The sequence below is a fragment of the Stegastes partitus genome, unplaced genomic scaffold (assembly GCF_000690725.1).
Source record: "Stegastes partitus isolate 25-593 unplaced genomic scaffold, Stegastes_partitus-1.0.2 Scaffold575, whole genome shotgun sequence".
In the NCBI taxonomy this organism is placed as follows: domain Eukaryota; kingdom Metazoa; phylum Chordata; class Actinopteri; family Pomacentridae; genus Stegastes; species Stegastes partitus.
The window spans coordinates 19,058-35,141 of record NW_007578306.1 but is presented as its reverse complement, the minus strand read 5'-3'; the positions used below and the strand labels follow the sequence as shown (position 1 = coordinate 35,141).

The 16,084-nt window shown below is 39.1% G+C and overlaps 1 protein-coding gene across 1 annotated transcript in view; it reads right to left on the bottom strand.

The window, feature by feature from the left end:
- Positions 1 to 15,794, bottom strand: part of LOC103362446 (ras-specific guanine nucleotide-releasing factor RalGPS1) — an 82,062-nt gene extending 66,268 nt beyond the window's left edge. Inside the window, exon 1 of the mRNA XM_008288803.1 lies at positions 15,707 to 15,794. The gene's annotated coding sequence lies outside the window, so the exon portion shown is untranslated. The remainder of the gene's footprint in view (positions 1 to 15,706) is intronic.
- Between the last annotated feature and the right edge of the window lie 290 nt (positions 15,795 to 16,084).

Here is a 16,084-nt window from a genome sequence, read left to right as displayed (position 1 = left end):
TTTCCTTTGTACTTTCCATTCAATTATCCAAGTCAGAGAAATCTGTTGTTACACTGTTGGCATGTTTGATCAATTACATGTATTCAAGATATTGTTTCATACACATACAAACAAATTCAGAATAGAAAATAGTGAGACCTTGTCCCAAATTAATGTTTTGTGTTTTTTCCAACTGAACGACTAAACAGACTATTAAAAAAATGCAGGGCTTCAGGGTAAATAATGGTTAACAGTGTAAAAATAACACCCCTGGTTTACATAGTTAGAAACACAGACATACACTCATATCAAGGTATAGGTCTCTGGGCCTTTCTTTATATTTGCACTACCATTCATAAACCTCAGTATAATAGATGTTCAGCCTTGTGCTTATTTTCTAGTGATGCACAATATTAAAATTTCTGACCGATACCGATATCTAATATTAAGATTTCTGATATCGCCGATAACCAATATTACCAATGTCGATATTCAATTTTTGTTCACACCAAAAAGTTTGTAAGCAAGCACTGTGAGAACGTGAAAACTATTCAAAAGAAGCCAATACCAAACTAGACCACATAGTCTTCTTTATTATGTAACAAAAGTAAAACACATTTAAACATATTTTATTATATATAACGTTCAAGTCCAGGACCATTTAAGTAAAAACATCTGTGAAATAGCAGCGATATCAAATGTAGAGACAAAGGCGCTAATGTTAGACAGTCATCGGTTTTTCACATCGACTAAATCTGTTCATCAGACCGATACCAACATATCGGAAAAAACACTAACATCAGCCGATACTATTGTGGTTATTGATGTACTGATGTATTATTTTCACAAGTCTTTGGTAGTATTCTAGAATTATCAGATTTTAGTAGAATCACACAGACATAGCACATAGCAGGAGAACAATATTTATTGTGATGAAATCTCAAAGCAATAAACTGTTGCTGGTTTTATAAGTGTATTTGCCATCCTGTATTTGCCATTTTGGGACAGATCTGGATTCTGGACACACTAAACCAAGTCCTGATACTATTGCAGTATGTCTACCATGAAAAAAGCTTTATCTTTGTTTTTGTTGCTTATCTCAAACTACAAGCAGCCCCGCCCAAATAAAACCTTGGATTTGTTGGGTTTCTCTGTTTAATATTAGTAAGGTATAGAGCATAAAAGGTAGATACAAAACAATGAGGACATTAGGAGAGGGGGGGGAAAACAAAAAAACAACAACATTGAAACAGACAATACAATCATAAACGGTGACACATAATAAAGTGTAAAAAGCTAAAAGCAAGTGTAATAGTCTTGTATTATTGACTGTAATGAGTTTTCAAATGAGGAGAGGGGAATGAATGAGCTAAGCTTTAAGGTCTGCTGCAGATGATTCCAGTTATCTGCAGCAGACAACACATCCCACATACATCTCTACGGTCATGTTCATTGGTTGTTTTTATATTTGTCTTGGCATCCTGCATACATTCACTGGTGCACATTATGTTCTACTGCAATGTCTGTAGAGCAGCTTAGAAACTTCGACTGGCTCATACAATTGTTAAGAACTGCATTAACAATTGCTGTTGTCAAAACTATGTTTTCTGACGTGCAGCTGAAATTCTGTATGTGCACAGGATAGGACAGCAACTTAGAAATGCAGTTGCATGCCGATGCAGTCACATATTCCAGCAACACAAACTGAACACCATGATCTTTCATGCATGCAACAGAGTTAGTGCTATTTCCTAGCTCACAGCACTGGTTACAGGCAGGGAAGGCCAAATGAACAGATGAATTTGGGCTGCATTGTAGGAGATGTAGGATAAAATAATTAGATTTGTCCGCCTCTGCTGTAACAATGTTGATCTTTCATTTTGACGAGGATTAAGTCATTGGGTACTCAATTCTGCGACATGCAAAAGTTGAGGTCATTTAGGCTGCACACAGACACAGGATCTTGCCTGCAATTGTGCAAACATGGCACCACAATCCTCTGAAAATCACTCACATGATCTACATTGGCTTCTAAACAGACCCACACGTGGACAGGACAGTCAGACCTCCTGCTTTAGTCTCTTTTGTTCAGGCCCAATACATGGATCCATGCCTGACCACATGGTGAGGGCAGAACAAAGAGTCTCACATATGGTCTTATTTTCTTTGTTAAATGTTTTGTGTATAACTGCTGGTTAATTTTTGGCCAATATCAATAATCTTGATTCCACTTTTAGACTAACCAAAAGCCTTTACATTGAACCCTATACCGTACTTACAAAAAAGAACATTTTGGTGAAAATCTATCTGTTATATCAAATTTTAAATATAGCAATTAGAGAAATTTAGTTTATTAATAACCACCATCTTAAGCCCTCATTGTGTTGCTTTAAAAGCCTTCTCTTACCACTGGAATTGTCATAATATTTGTTGCATATTCAACGCAATCTAGTCAAATTGTCAAACCTTACTGCTAATTCAACAATTCCTTTAATTAAACACAGCATTCCACCAGAGAGCTTGTACCTCACTGTTACTGCCAGCTGAGTAAGAACTAGAGTCTGAGAGCCACACACTGCCACTAGCCTCGCCTGTGAAACAGTAGATGACCCTGCTGTTACTGACACATGTTCCAGCTGGAGTCACTTTAAGCGACACTCCCCTGACTGTTACTGTCCTGCATTTTAGTTTGCAGTAAGCAAACTTAGCATTAGATCCACTAAATAGGGCTGTAGCTCCCCCTGTTCAACAGGAAACTGCTCCTCATAGGGCAAGCTGCCACATCATGAGGTTCGGCTAGTGCACTGACCAGTTTATTTCTTCTATAGCACAAAGCCTAAAACCCGGCTACCCTGAATTTATCCGCAGACTGAATCTCAGTGCAGAAAATTTGATCCAGACAGTTGTGATCATCACATCAATAATTATTTTAGGGAACTGGATAATAATCCAATTGATTTGTCCCATGCAACCCAAAGGCTACAAAGAACTCCATCAAGCACTGACAAAAGAATTGTCTTTTCCTCCTGACAAGATCACATCAATGTTTGCAGCCCTCCAAATTAAACATTCCCGGCATGAGCATCCCTTAGACCATTACAAATGTCTGAGGCATGCATATTTCCGAGGCAAGAACACACAGACTGAGATGACAATTCCAGTTATAAGTCTCTGTTCTTGCACAACCTCCACACAGATGTATTTTATATTTGAGCATAAATGTCTCTTGTCTGGTACAATGTTCAGCATTTGTGTGCTTCAACTGTTACAGTTAAAATTATGGTCTAATAAACTCTGCTAAAAGTAAAGTCTTTCAAAAATACATAGGTGTTTATTTCAGTATTTTTGTTTTTCTCTGATGCACTGAAACCATACTGGGCAGTTACTCCAAAATTAAGGTGCTACAAGAAGGTTGCTTCAAGGGGCCAGTGTTGTTTTTCTCTTGCACTTTCCCTCCATTGTGTAACCCCAAGGTTCTGATCCTTAAAAGCTCATAAGAAAAAAAACAAAAAACATGCAGTAAAACTCCAGAAAAGACAACTGCTAGGACTATTGTGGAGACGGTTTTAACTCCATAAAATGGGATTTTTTTCCTTTGTAATAAATAATCAGTTGATGCCCCTCCACAAAGACTTTACTTCAGAAAATGTCTTCTTCCCAGTGTTGTCATGGTAGTAAAAACTGCTGCATTACAGACACAGCATGAAAGCTGACTTCCCTAAACGGTAAAACACAGAGATGCCCACTAGGTGGCAGTATATATCAATAATAACCTTGCAGTGAAGCAGGGGACCTCCACTGTGCACTGCTACACAACCCCTTTATTTAAAACACATTTGTAGTCTCTAGTGTGTTCACATTTAAAAAGTAAAAAGAAAGAAGTATATCCACAACAACTACTATGCATACTAGTACACGATGTAGCTACTGAGCAGGCTGTTGGTGAAATCAATGTTCCACAACCCAATGCACAAAGGAAATGGTGGATCTGTTTGCAGTTGAAACAAACCCAAACTGGAGGACGACCCAGACAACAGCATGTAAAACATCTGGAGACAATTTTATGTCCGTGTGTTTAACAGTGTTTCACTGTAAGTGATAAGTCCATGGTTTGACTGACATGCATATTTGCAAGTACGTACATTTTTTTGATGCTACAGCAAAACACTGTATGGTACACTACGTAGTACAGGCCCCTCACTGTGTCCCACTTGTAAACCATACACACTAATCAGGTTTATGTAGTATGTTTAAATGGAAAAAGCGTCACAATCAGGTGCACCCAAAGGCGCACAGCATTTAGATCTAAAACTGCTTTTTGAGTGTGATTTTCCCATTCTCCATTTTCCCACAATGCGGTGCAGAAGGAAATAGAAGAGCTACTGACAGCTGCAGAAATTAAAATGGTTAGGACATGCTGATTAAAAAGAAAAAAGAAAAGAAAGAAACACTGAATTTAAATACAGTGTTTTTTATCATCAGTAAAAAAAAACAATGAATGTGCAGATTTTATAACATGTAACACCAAGAAGATTGTTATACAGCTCATAATGTATATAACAATTAGGTAGCATGGAATTAGGACACAGCACTGTTTGAAAATTTATTTTATATATATAGATTTTTTTTTTCTTACTTCTTGTGTGTTTTACTCCTTATTCTTATTCTTATTGTTTTGGTGTGGAACAGGCACACAATGTATTTCACTGCGTGTTACACCATGTATAATTCTGTTTGTGACCAATAAAAGGCCTTAAGGCCTTGAATCCTTGAATCCTTGAGCACTGGATTGTAGCTGACTTACATGTACATAATATAGTTTGTCCTTTTATCCTGTCACCAGCATTAAGCATCTAGGAGCTCATACCTCTTTCTGTTAAGCATTCTGAAATGTCCTTCTTTGCATTACCATTCTTGTGTCTGGGTACACATTAACACAGCAGACCACAGTTCTGAGATTTTCTGTGCTTTTGGAGTGTTGCTATCTCCTGTTTAGAGCTACATACTAGCTCACTGCAGATGTCAGTGATAACAGATTATTTGTTTCAGTTGTTAGCTGTTGTCTACACAAACCAATTAACAGCTCATCACACACAATACACACATACTATCAAAAGCATGTTTTAAAGCTACAAGCCTATTTTTTCACTTTTTAGCATCTAACTACAGTGATCGTGTGTTTGGCTGCTGAAACACAGGTTCCCTACACTGATTACTGCACTTGAACGCATCCTGTGTAGACATACAGGAGGCCCTGAGGCTGCTGCTGCTGCTGCTGCTGCTCTGACGCACTAGAGGAGCCTGCAATCATGCTAGCGGCTCAAGGAGGCTGTACATTGCTTTAGGCTAAACGCTAACGCTGGCATAATATGATGGCTCACAACGCTGATGTTTACATGCTGACAATAAATGAGTATTATGTTTACATTTTCATCATGTCACAAACCCTGCTATTTTACACACTAAGATGAGTTTACTCATCACGCAGAGAAAAGACATTTAAACACTGTCTGAGCTTAGAGACCAGACATCTAACACAAAACAAGCCTTAAAAGGTGAGAATGGACTTTGAAATATGTTAAAATTTAGCAGGCAGGTAAGCAGGAACCTGTTTGGACTTGGACCAGGGATGTCCCGGTCCGATGTAAATGATTGGGACTGATGAAGGCATTTTTTTTCACAGATCAGTATCACTTTACCACAAAGGTATCAAAAAGGGAGAGGACAGTTCTTTTTCTTTGTAAACAGTTTGGATGCAGAAATTGTTTTTTTTGTTGTTGTTTTTTAACATTGCAGAGCTAATTAGTTGCAATCATATACATTTAATTGATTTTCTTACTTTCATGCACTAAAATCAATCATCAAAAAAAAAAAGTTTGACATCAGCAGACACAAAATGTTTATGGCTCTGATCAGACTGGAGGTATAAAAGAAACTTCCATCCATCCATCATCTATACACCGCTTAATCCTCACAAGGGTCAGGGGGGCTGGAGCCTATCCCAGCTGACTTAGGGCGAAGGCAGGGGACACCCTGGACAGGTCACCAGTCTATCACAGGGCTACACTTAGAGACAGACAACCAAGCACACTCACATTCACACCTACGGACAATTTAGAATCACCAATTAACCTCAATATGTTTTTGGACATTGTGGGAAGAAGGCAGAGAATCCGGAGAGAACCCACACTACACGGGGAGAACATGCAAACTCGGCGCAGAAAGATCCCGGGTCCTCCCTGGGACAGGAACCGGCAACCTTCTTGCTCCAAGCCACCCTGAAGCCCAAGTCCCCAGACAGTCTTATTTTAGTTCTGAGTGCCGCAGTTAGTTAGTATAATTGCTACTGCCACCTGCTGCTGAGAGGCAATTGATCAGGATGGTGAAGAGTCAACCAACAATCACAGAAAAGCAGCTCTGAATGAATCAGAAGCTGCTGGAACACAGCTGCTGGTGTCCACAGTCAAGTGTGTTTTATATCACCATGAACTGAGAGGCTGTCACGCAAGAAGGAAGCTCTTCCTCTAGAAGTGGCCCCTTAAGGCTCGACTGAAGTTTGCTGCTGAACACATGGACCAAGAAAAAGCCTTCTGGAGGAAAATTCTGTCGTCAGATGAACCAAATTTGAGTTATTTGGTCCAAGTGACCAAAAGTATTAAGGAGGATAGAAGGAGAGGGCCTAAAAAAAACAAAGCCAACAAATGCAGTGTAACTGTACCAAGTCTGTCACGAGGAGTGGTCAAAGATACAACCAGAAGCTTGTTGACGGGTACTAAAAGTGAATACTTGAGGTGAAAATGGCCAAGTTACATTCAGTCAAATATTTGAATTGCTGTATGTATATTTTTGACAGCACATTTTGTCATAATTCCCAAAGACCTGTAATGGTGACAAAGACGCATGGGTTCAGTGATTCCAACATAAAAAATTAAGAGTTATAATTTGGAAATTTAAGACTGCCCTTATGTGTGGTCTTGTGTGTGTAACTTTTTCTCTACAGCTGTAGCTTTTACTTTCAGCTCTTCTCACCTGTCTGTTGATCCTGTTTCTTGTGCTGAACTTTATGTTTTTGGCCAGCGTCCCTCGCATAGAGCGTATGTGTCACGTTTTAATTGCTGTAATCTCATCATGCTGCGTTAGGATCACTGCTCAGGAGTGCTGGATGTGAACATTGGCTCACACCAGTATCTTCAGGTTTCAGATCAGCTTTTGCTCATTTAACACAAACTGTTTTTGCACCAGGGACCGGTTTCAAGCAAGACAAATTTCTATGGACCAGTCATTGCACACATAACAAATAATTTAAATTTTTTTCTACTTAAAAAGTATCACAAACAAATAAAATTAGTTTTTATTGCTAAATATGTATTTACTTTTCTCAGCCGCGAATTTCTCCCTCTTTTCAAAGAAGCTCTCCAGAGAAGCTTTTTTTTTTAAAAATCATTTTGGCAGGGGTTAGACTGACGGCTGAAGCACAGGCGGAAATGACAGGAAGACAAGCTAGTCATTTTTCAAAATAAAACACCCTGCAGACTTCGCTGGAAATAAAATGAACCAATAAAACGTTTTTAGTGTTTCTGTGTGGCCCAGTAGCAAATGACCCCCAGCCCGGTACCGGTCCACAGCCTGGTGGTTGGGAACCGCTGCTTTAACAGACATGTTGTGCTCCTTGTGAAGAATTAATCAATAAAGCGGTCTTGGGACACCAGCAAGGCCAGTATGACACAGTTATAATGCTGATAACCATAAAGAGGGGAAAAAAAGTTAAAATCTAGATTTCTTTAATTATCTATTTCACAAAAATGTAAAGGAAAAAAACCCAGAATCAGCATATAACATTTTTCCAAGTGCCTTCAGGTGTTACAAATATTAGAGAAAAATGGTGGCTCATACACACTCTAAAATATTTTACTGCCTACATTTGTTTTTTTTTTGCCGTCTGAGTCAGACATGGCCTTTCTTCTGCACTGGGGAGTACAGAACTTGAATGAAGTACTGTGGAATGAAGTCATTATGATTACATATCATGATTTTAGCCTAGATTTGGTTAATTTTGCCTAATGGAATGGCACATCACAGAGAAGTAGTGCAAGGACCATTGGCAACGTCAATATCGTTCTGTTTTTACAGTTCTGGCTGATAAATGGTACGATTTTGTTAAAGACAGCACGCCTTTCAGACCCATCGGCAGAATTTTGGGTTCAGAAGGTTAAACTCACAAGTCTAACACACTCTGATTGGATCTACATAACAGCACTTTTTGCTTGGCTTGGAGCAAGTGGGAACCAAACCTGCTAGTCATGCAGTTACTGGCTGTGCAGCTAATGTAGTCGGTGCTGTCAGAGTGACAAATGAAAACCAGAAACAAAAAGTGGATGAGCTTTTCATGTCATGTTCCGTTCTTCATTTGGGTACCTTGGATAATTGGACAAAAGTTGATGCTAACACTGTTGAGCTGCAACACTTTTTGGAGAGGAGGATGCTGTTCAAGCTGCATGTCACCTTGGACAATGTGTCACACCCACTCTACGATGTGCTGGTCAGCTACAGGAGTACTTTCAGTACAAGACTGATTTTACCAAAATGCACCACAGAGCACCACAGGAAATCATTCCTGCCTGTGGCCATCAGATTGTACAACTCGTCACTCTGAGTGTCAGACACTATGAGTGAATAGGTTTACATTGGACTTTGGACTTTTTAATAATGTGCAATAACCATTCTATGTGCAATAACCCAAATGGTATTATTATTATTATTACACTGTATTCAAGCGCAGAATGTATATTTATTTTTTTTGTGTTTAGACATAGCATCTGTAACAGAAAGCAATTTCCCCTAGGGGATCAATAAAGTATTTCTGATTCGGATTTCTGTTTTTTCTGGACAATGAACTTTCATTTAATGTCACATGTATTCAAGTAAAAGGGCAATAATGTCATTATCTGCACATCTTTTTTCCACTCAAAGAAAAGCCAGTCTGTGCTCTCAAACTGTTAGCCCTAGCACTGGCTACAAAGCTTGCCAACAAGCATCAATAGGTAATGTAGTAGCAGTCTCAGTGTCTACTGTACCATTTATTACTCTGTGATAGGAACCACACCTGTAGCTGCTGGTCTATGTGTCACTTTGCAAGTCTAATTTTTCTATTTTATAGACATTTTATTAGTTATTATTATTGGTATTATTAGTATTATTATTATGTGACACATAGAGGTAAATACAAATGCTAGTTATGTATATATGTGCAGTAGAACATGTAACCTAGGTGATGTTTGGTTTCAAACCATTCTTTTTGTTGCCTTCTTGAGATGCAATTGTTTCACAATGGTGGCTCCAGAGAAAATCAATTAAAGTCAATGTCAGTACAATGCAAGTACATTTTTCAGTTGTTTTAATGGGCATGTGTTTATTTAGGCATATTATTTGGCTATAATATCAATCAGTAATCAAATGTGTTGCTCCTTGCTGCACCCTAACTACACAGAGATGAATCTCTAATCAAGCTTCACTAGAGGCTGTGCAAAAAGACACATGCATGGTTCTATACATGCTACAATTGCAGATACGCATCAGCCTGCTGCATGCAGATGCCTGCTGAGGGCTCCAAACAGTTCCCCATGGGCATGGGTAGATGAAAGTTGCATCACTACTTACATTCACTTTACAGGACAACAATTTATAGCATCTGTGCTGCTGGAAGTGGGGAAACTAGCAGCCTCTCTGTCTACAGCTGACTAGCCTAGCCTGCATGTGAGGCAGTTAGGAACCATCTGTAAATTGTAGGGATGCTACAATTAAGTTTTTTTCCCTGATCCTATCTAAATTATTGAATATATAGTGTCTGCCGGTACAGAATCCCAATCCAGTACCGTTTTCCTAGATAATAAACATCTCAAGTACCTTAGAGTTATTGAAATCAATCCAATGTGAATGCGTGAAGACTGAATAGCTATGCATTGCATTAAGATTTGTTTATTTTATTTATTTTTTAGTTTACTAGGTAAGTTAGTTGAAAACTGGTACTCATTTTCAATAAGGACTTCGTCAAGACGCGGCATGCAAATAACATCAACAACAAAAACAGATTAAATGATCAGCAAATCACACAATATTACACCACAAATTACACAAAGACTTGTAAAATAGAGAGACTAAGAACAGGTGCAGTGGTCCTGAAGTGTTACTGTAACTGATATTTTAAACTTACGTATGAGGTGAGTTTTTTGGGATTGTTGCAAAGAGTTCCAGTCATTAGCAGCAGAAAGATAGAATGAGGATCGCCTGATAGTGGTACAGACTTTGGGAATGTGGAGGTTAATGAGATTGTTAGAACAAAGACTACGGGTGTAGTTATAAATGGTACGTAATGAATGCAGATATGGTAGTGTTTTACCAGTGAGGGTTTTGTAGATGTACAGAAACCAGTGTAATTGTCTGCAGGAGTGAAGAGAGGGCCACTTCACCAGTGAATACAAACTGCAGTGGTGGGTATTGTAAGGAGCTCCAGTAGCAAAGTGGATGGCAGAGTGGTAGATAGTGTCTAATTTATGGAGGAGGGTTTTTGGAGCGGATCTGTATAATACATCACCATATTCAAATAATGGAAGGACTGTCATTTTAACAAGAAGGCAGGGTGTGTGAAAGAAGGTTTGTTACAGTAGAGAAAGCTGATTCTGGATTTAACTTTGGCGAGGAGAGTACTGATGTGTTTCAAATGAGAGTGAACAATCAAGTCAAATTCCCAGATAGTTATAACAGGCCACAAATTGAATCTCCGTGCCATCCAGTGAGAGAAGTCTGATCAGGTATTCAGTTTGTGGGAGGTTTCTGTTGAAGACCATACATTTGGTTTTGCTTATGTTTAGTGATAGCAGAAGATTGGAAAAGGTGTGTTGATTGTTATTGAAGCTCATCTGCAGCGCAGACAGAGCAGTGTGGAGGGAGGAACTAGATGTATAGACAATGGTGTCATCGGCATACAAAGAGTGTTGAACCAGGTATGGGACCCTGTTGGACTCCTTTGTGAATCAGTAAAGGGTCTGAGAGAAGACCCTCCATGCTCACAGACTGCATGCACCCAGAACAATAGCTTCTGAACCAGCTTACACAATTCTTGGAAAAAAATATATTTTGTAACCTTTCCAATAGAATGGAATGGTCAACAGAGTCAAATGCCTTTGCCAAGTCTACAAAAACAGCTGCACAATATTCTCTGTTGTCAATGGCACACACAATATCATTTACAACAAGAAAAAAGAGCATTCCTAAATCTGCTTCATAAGTTCCAAAAGACAAAAATTTGTATTCTCTGCATGCAAGTCAGAACATGCATTGTAGATTAGTTCTAGTACCTGGTTCCAACACCTGGTACTGTTTAACACTGTAATGACCCAAGGAGGCAGTTTCTTAGACAACAGGCAGTTTTGTGTTGGCTAATACAGAGCATTATGATAGTTTAACTAGCAACAGGCACCATGACAAGAGACTTCAATGACCCTCAATGTCCTCCAGGCAAAGCGTTAATGTTTTAAATAAGGTGTTCTCCAGTACTGATGAACCACTATTCTGACAGGTATGACAGCAGATGTAAATCAAGGACAGGACTTAGGAAAGAACTAATAGAATACATTTTTAAAAAAGCTTTGATTGGCCAAGATCCTTGACAGTGGCTTGGGATATCTCTTAAATATTATAGTGTCTATCAATAAGCAGATGTGCAGCAACTGATAAGTTTAGCCTGTATCCAGTTTACAGGAGTGATACCAGTCATACTCAGAGAAAAAAAAGTGTTGAAAAAATTCACATATTTGCAATTGAAAATATTTGCAAATGTTCAGTCTCGAGGCATTGTCGACTCAACTAGAGGACAACTATTTATCAACACGCAAGACTGACAAATGGTACTATATTGTCTCTCACACACACATACCCAAATGGGGAAGTTGGTCACACTACCTGTGAAGAAGTTAGTCTAGAGCTCCGATGCAAACAAAACTGAAAGATAACACTTCCATTACTAAGCAGCATTTACATGGAGCCTTTGAACGGAAATGGCTAATAAAACAGTTTGTCCAAAAACGCTGCTTCCAATTACAGTCTATTTTTAGCATACAGATAACTCCCCGTGTGCTTCCCCACTCACACCTGATGTGGGAGTTCCAGGGAGACTCCAGCTCATGGTGGGTGCTGAGGGTGGCTCAGTTGCTCACACTGAGGAGTGAAGCAGCTTATCTCACAGAAAGCTCAGCAATTCCAACTGAAGTAAATAATTCCATCTTTTTAAATTGTACAACACACTAGCAGATCTCATATTTCTGATTTTCTCCAACCAATAGTCTAGAACTAGGGTTGTGTCCAACTCAGAATTTTGTCAGTCAAAGTGGATTTGGTTCCTCATTGTAAACATTAAACGTATTTCCCCACTTTTTAAAAGAAAATCCAGTGACGTGAGTTTCAGCGATGATGTCAACCACATTAACATTGTCAAAAGCAGCAAAATTGTATATGATTTGAATTGCCAACATCAGGCTTCTTTGTAAAAACAAAACAAACAATCAAAAAAATTATATATGATAACCAGACAACAGGTCTTAGCATCATTTTTGACCTTTCAGCACCATCAGTGGTCCAAAATTTGACAAAGGCCTAATGATAATGACAGTCTCCAAGAATGTAAATGAATGCAAGTTTTGTTAAAAAACATTACCAGCAGTCAAAGCTTTGTTTGTTGCTTCCAGCTGTTGGTAGGAGTCTTTTCTCAAAGACTATGAAATGTCTGCAGCATCAGACATGGGCTCTAAACAGAGTTGTGCATATTTACACACATGAAATAACGGCAGTAACTTCATTAATTATTCAGAATCAATATGTATCCTTGACATGTAGACAGGGCAAGAGACAGTAAATGACAATGTGTACAACTCTTCACCTCAGGCAAGTGAGCAGTCATACAGATGTATCAGTCTTCCTCAGGTTGACTCCCAAGCTCCACAACTGTCTGTATACTTTTATTTAACTGTAAGTAAGAATCTGAGCCAGTTTTTAAAAAACAGAACATGCTTTTCTGTTTTGTACGAGGTGTGTCAGAAAAGTTCCAGGACTGGTGTCACAAAAGATATATTTCAAACTCAAATTACAAATCACAAGTTTTCCCCTTCAGAAGATCAACCAGCACGTCTACAAAGAGATCCTGCGCTGTTTGCTTCGTTCAACTTTTCTGACACACCTCATAGTCTCATAGCAGTATATGTGCAGTTGTGGCATAACTAAAGGCTTCCCACACTTTAAAAAATAAAATTGATAACATCTCATATGTCCCAAGAGTATGCCTTTCAATTTTTTAGAGCAAAACACTGCAAAGGTGGTTCATTTCACCATGACTGCATGACCCCTGGTTTTAGCCCTATTCTCAATGAGCTATTTCAGTGTCTGTAACTTTACAAACATCAAATCTCATTTTACATGGAAATGTTGCTGATTTAACAGCACTGCTGCTGTTCTTAACTTGTGTATGGTGAGTAAGGAACGCTGATTTTTTTTAGGGCTAATGACAATACCAATTGTTGGTGACAGAGTAAGGCCAACAACCAAAATCTGGAATGGATATAGATAAAAAGTTATTTAATACCAGCATGTGATAGGAAGGAACCTGTCATTCTTAACCAGGTTATTTCATTAATAAAAATCACTATTATGTAATATACACATATACACATTAAATGTTATATATTATAAGCGTGTGAGAGCAGGGAACATGTCATTTATAACTACACTACATCATTAATAAGGACTACTACTATTGATTCTATACATATACATTAAATGACATATATATATATTAACAGCCTGTGATAGAGATGAGGTTTACTCTACGTGAATATGTACAACAGAAAAAGGAGTGATGACCTTTGAGCATCATGTTGCTACAACAGTCTCCTGTTTACTGTGAAATCAGTTGATTGAGATCAATAAAGTTTTTTTCATCCTGCAGTTCTATCTGCTGTTCTTCTGTTTTCTTTATCTTTCTCCTGTTCTATCACTTTTATTACTCACTAAAGCCCATATCTTAAAGCAATTAATTATGGTTTTCCAGACACTGTTTAGTTTCTGCAGGTTGTGTCTTTGCTAGAGAATGGTGTCTGTCAGTTACAACAGAGTGTTGATCTGACTTTAGAACAATGTTAAGGTGCTCCAGCTATTGTCAGCCGCCAATGAAGAGGCACAGCTAGCCTGTTAGCAATAGCCATAGCCTATCACCATCAGCAAAGTAAATTGAAATGAAGGGCTGCATATTTCTCTTAAGAAAAACGCTACAAACACGACTATAACTTTAGGATAATGAGTTTTAACACACAATACATACTAAAAGCAACACAGCTACTGTGTCAGGGGTGTCAGGGAGAATAGCTGGTTAAAAAAAGAAAAAAGAAAATGTAGACTGTTTAAATGTAAGTCATAGACCTCTCTATATTTATGTCCTAGTGTGTAAGTTGTTTAGATGTAAGTTTTAACAATCATGATTCAACATTCAGGTAAATTATCACCTTGCATCACAAGATTTTATTACCAAAATACAATGTCGTCCTTTTATTCTACTTACAGACAAGACAAATGTTTAAAGAAATGAAAATACTTTATTTATCCCAGAAGGGAAATTCAATAGAAGGGAAATTCAATAATTATCAATATATAATAATATAGTAATAATATAATAATAATTATCATTAAAGAACAAATAATCAAGCAATAAAATGAAACGATTTTTAGAATGGTGAGGAGGATGAATTCAGGAACCCTTTAGACTTTAGTGTTTTCATCTGTTTCTTTAGGATTAATGTCACTCTATAACAGCACATGCAAAAATAAAGTCTATGCTTTAAAATATCTTGTAGCTCTGAGAAGCCATACCTTCCCCTCTGACTATCTGCACAACCTCAGCTGCACGGGGTCTTTTGGAATGGTGAAAACTGATGGGTCACTAGGTGGTGTTGCAATACCAGCTGATCTGTCATTCTGAACATAACCGGCTGTGGAGCAGGTTAAGCGTTCAGCATGAGTTGCCATGGTAACGTACCTTGTAAGAAGTCAACCACCATTAGAGTCCTAAAAATCTAGAGTTAAAGCTCAAGTTACCTCGACCTCATATCTTACTGCACAGTACAGATCTGTGTTCAGCTGGAATGGTTCGCCTTTGAAGCAGTGGAAAGTGAGGGGGCACGATTATCTGTTTTACCTTGACAACTACTGGTGACAGTTTCACCATAGAAACTGGATACAATTCTTAGATCCTGTTATAGCTTAGCCATAAATACTCAAAAAAGTTTCACTGGGTCTAGAAACTGAAGACCAGTGAAAGCCCACTGTCTCGTTTCCTTGCACAGCTCCAGTGTGCAGGTGCAGCCTGCAGAAGCCCACTGTGAGCTCGTCCTGTGTGGGAGCGGTGGTGTCGGTGCAGGGAGGCCCAGCAGCCGCTGGAGCCGCCCCTGCACCGACACCGACATGTTTACACAGCTCACATCCACGCGCCTCAACAACAGACGTAAACACGGCAGCCATGTCTGTGAATCACGGCGTCTGTCCGAACACAGTGTCCCGTCACGACAGCAGCAGCGTGTGACATGGCGTTTATTGGCCATATGAAGCCCCCAGACAGGCAGGCCTGCTGCCGCCGAGTGTCAGCGATGCAGCACCAGTGACCGCAGGCTGAGCCCGCTGAGCTGCTTACCTTTCACCAGGAGAGTCCTCCGATCTGCTGCTGCTGCTGCTGCGTTGTCAGAGACGACAATATGAGTCCACATGAAAACCAATCGAGATGCGGTGGTTCATTAAACCCAGTTGGTGTTTTCCCAGCACTCTACTGGGGGGTTACTCCTCTTTTAAGCCGAACATGACGCCAAGGTCGTAACGTTTGGTCCGCAGGGTCCACAAACCGTGCGGGACACATGAGACGAAATCATAGAAACATTGCAGTGACGTGCCTAATTATGTCCAGCGGGGGAAAAAAGTGAAAATGAATAAATACCGACAGCAGGAAGTGACAGGTAGGCGCACTTATCCTGACAGTCAGGTGCATTGTCTAATCACTTGCTCTGCTCCACAGAGA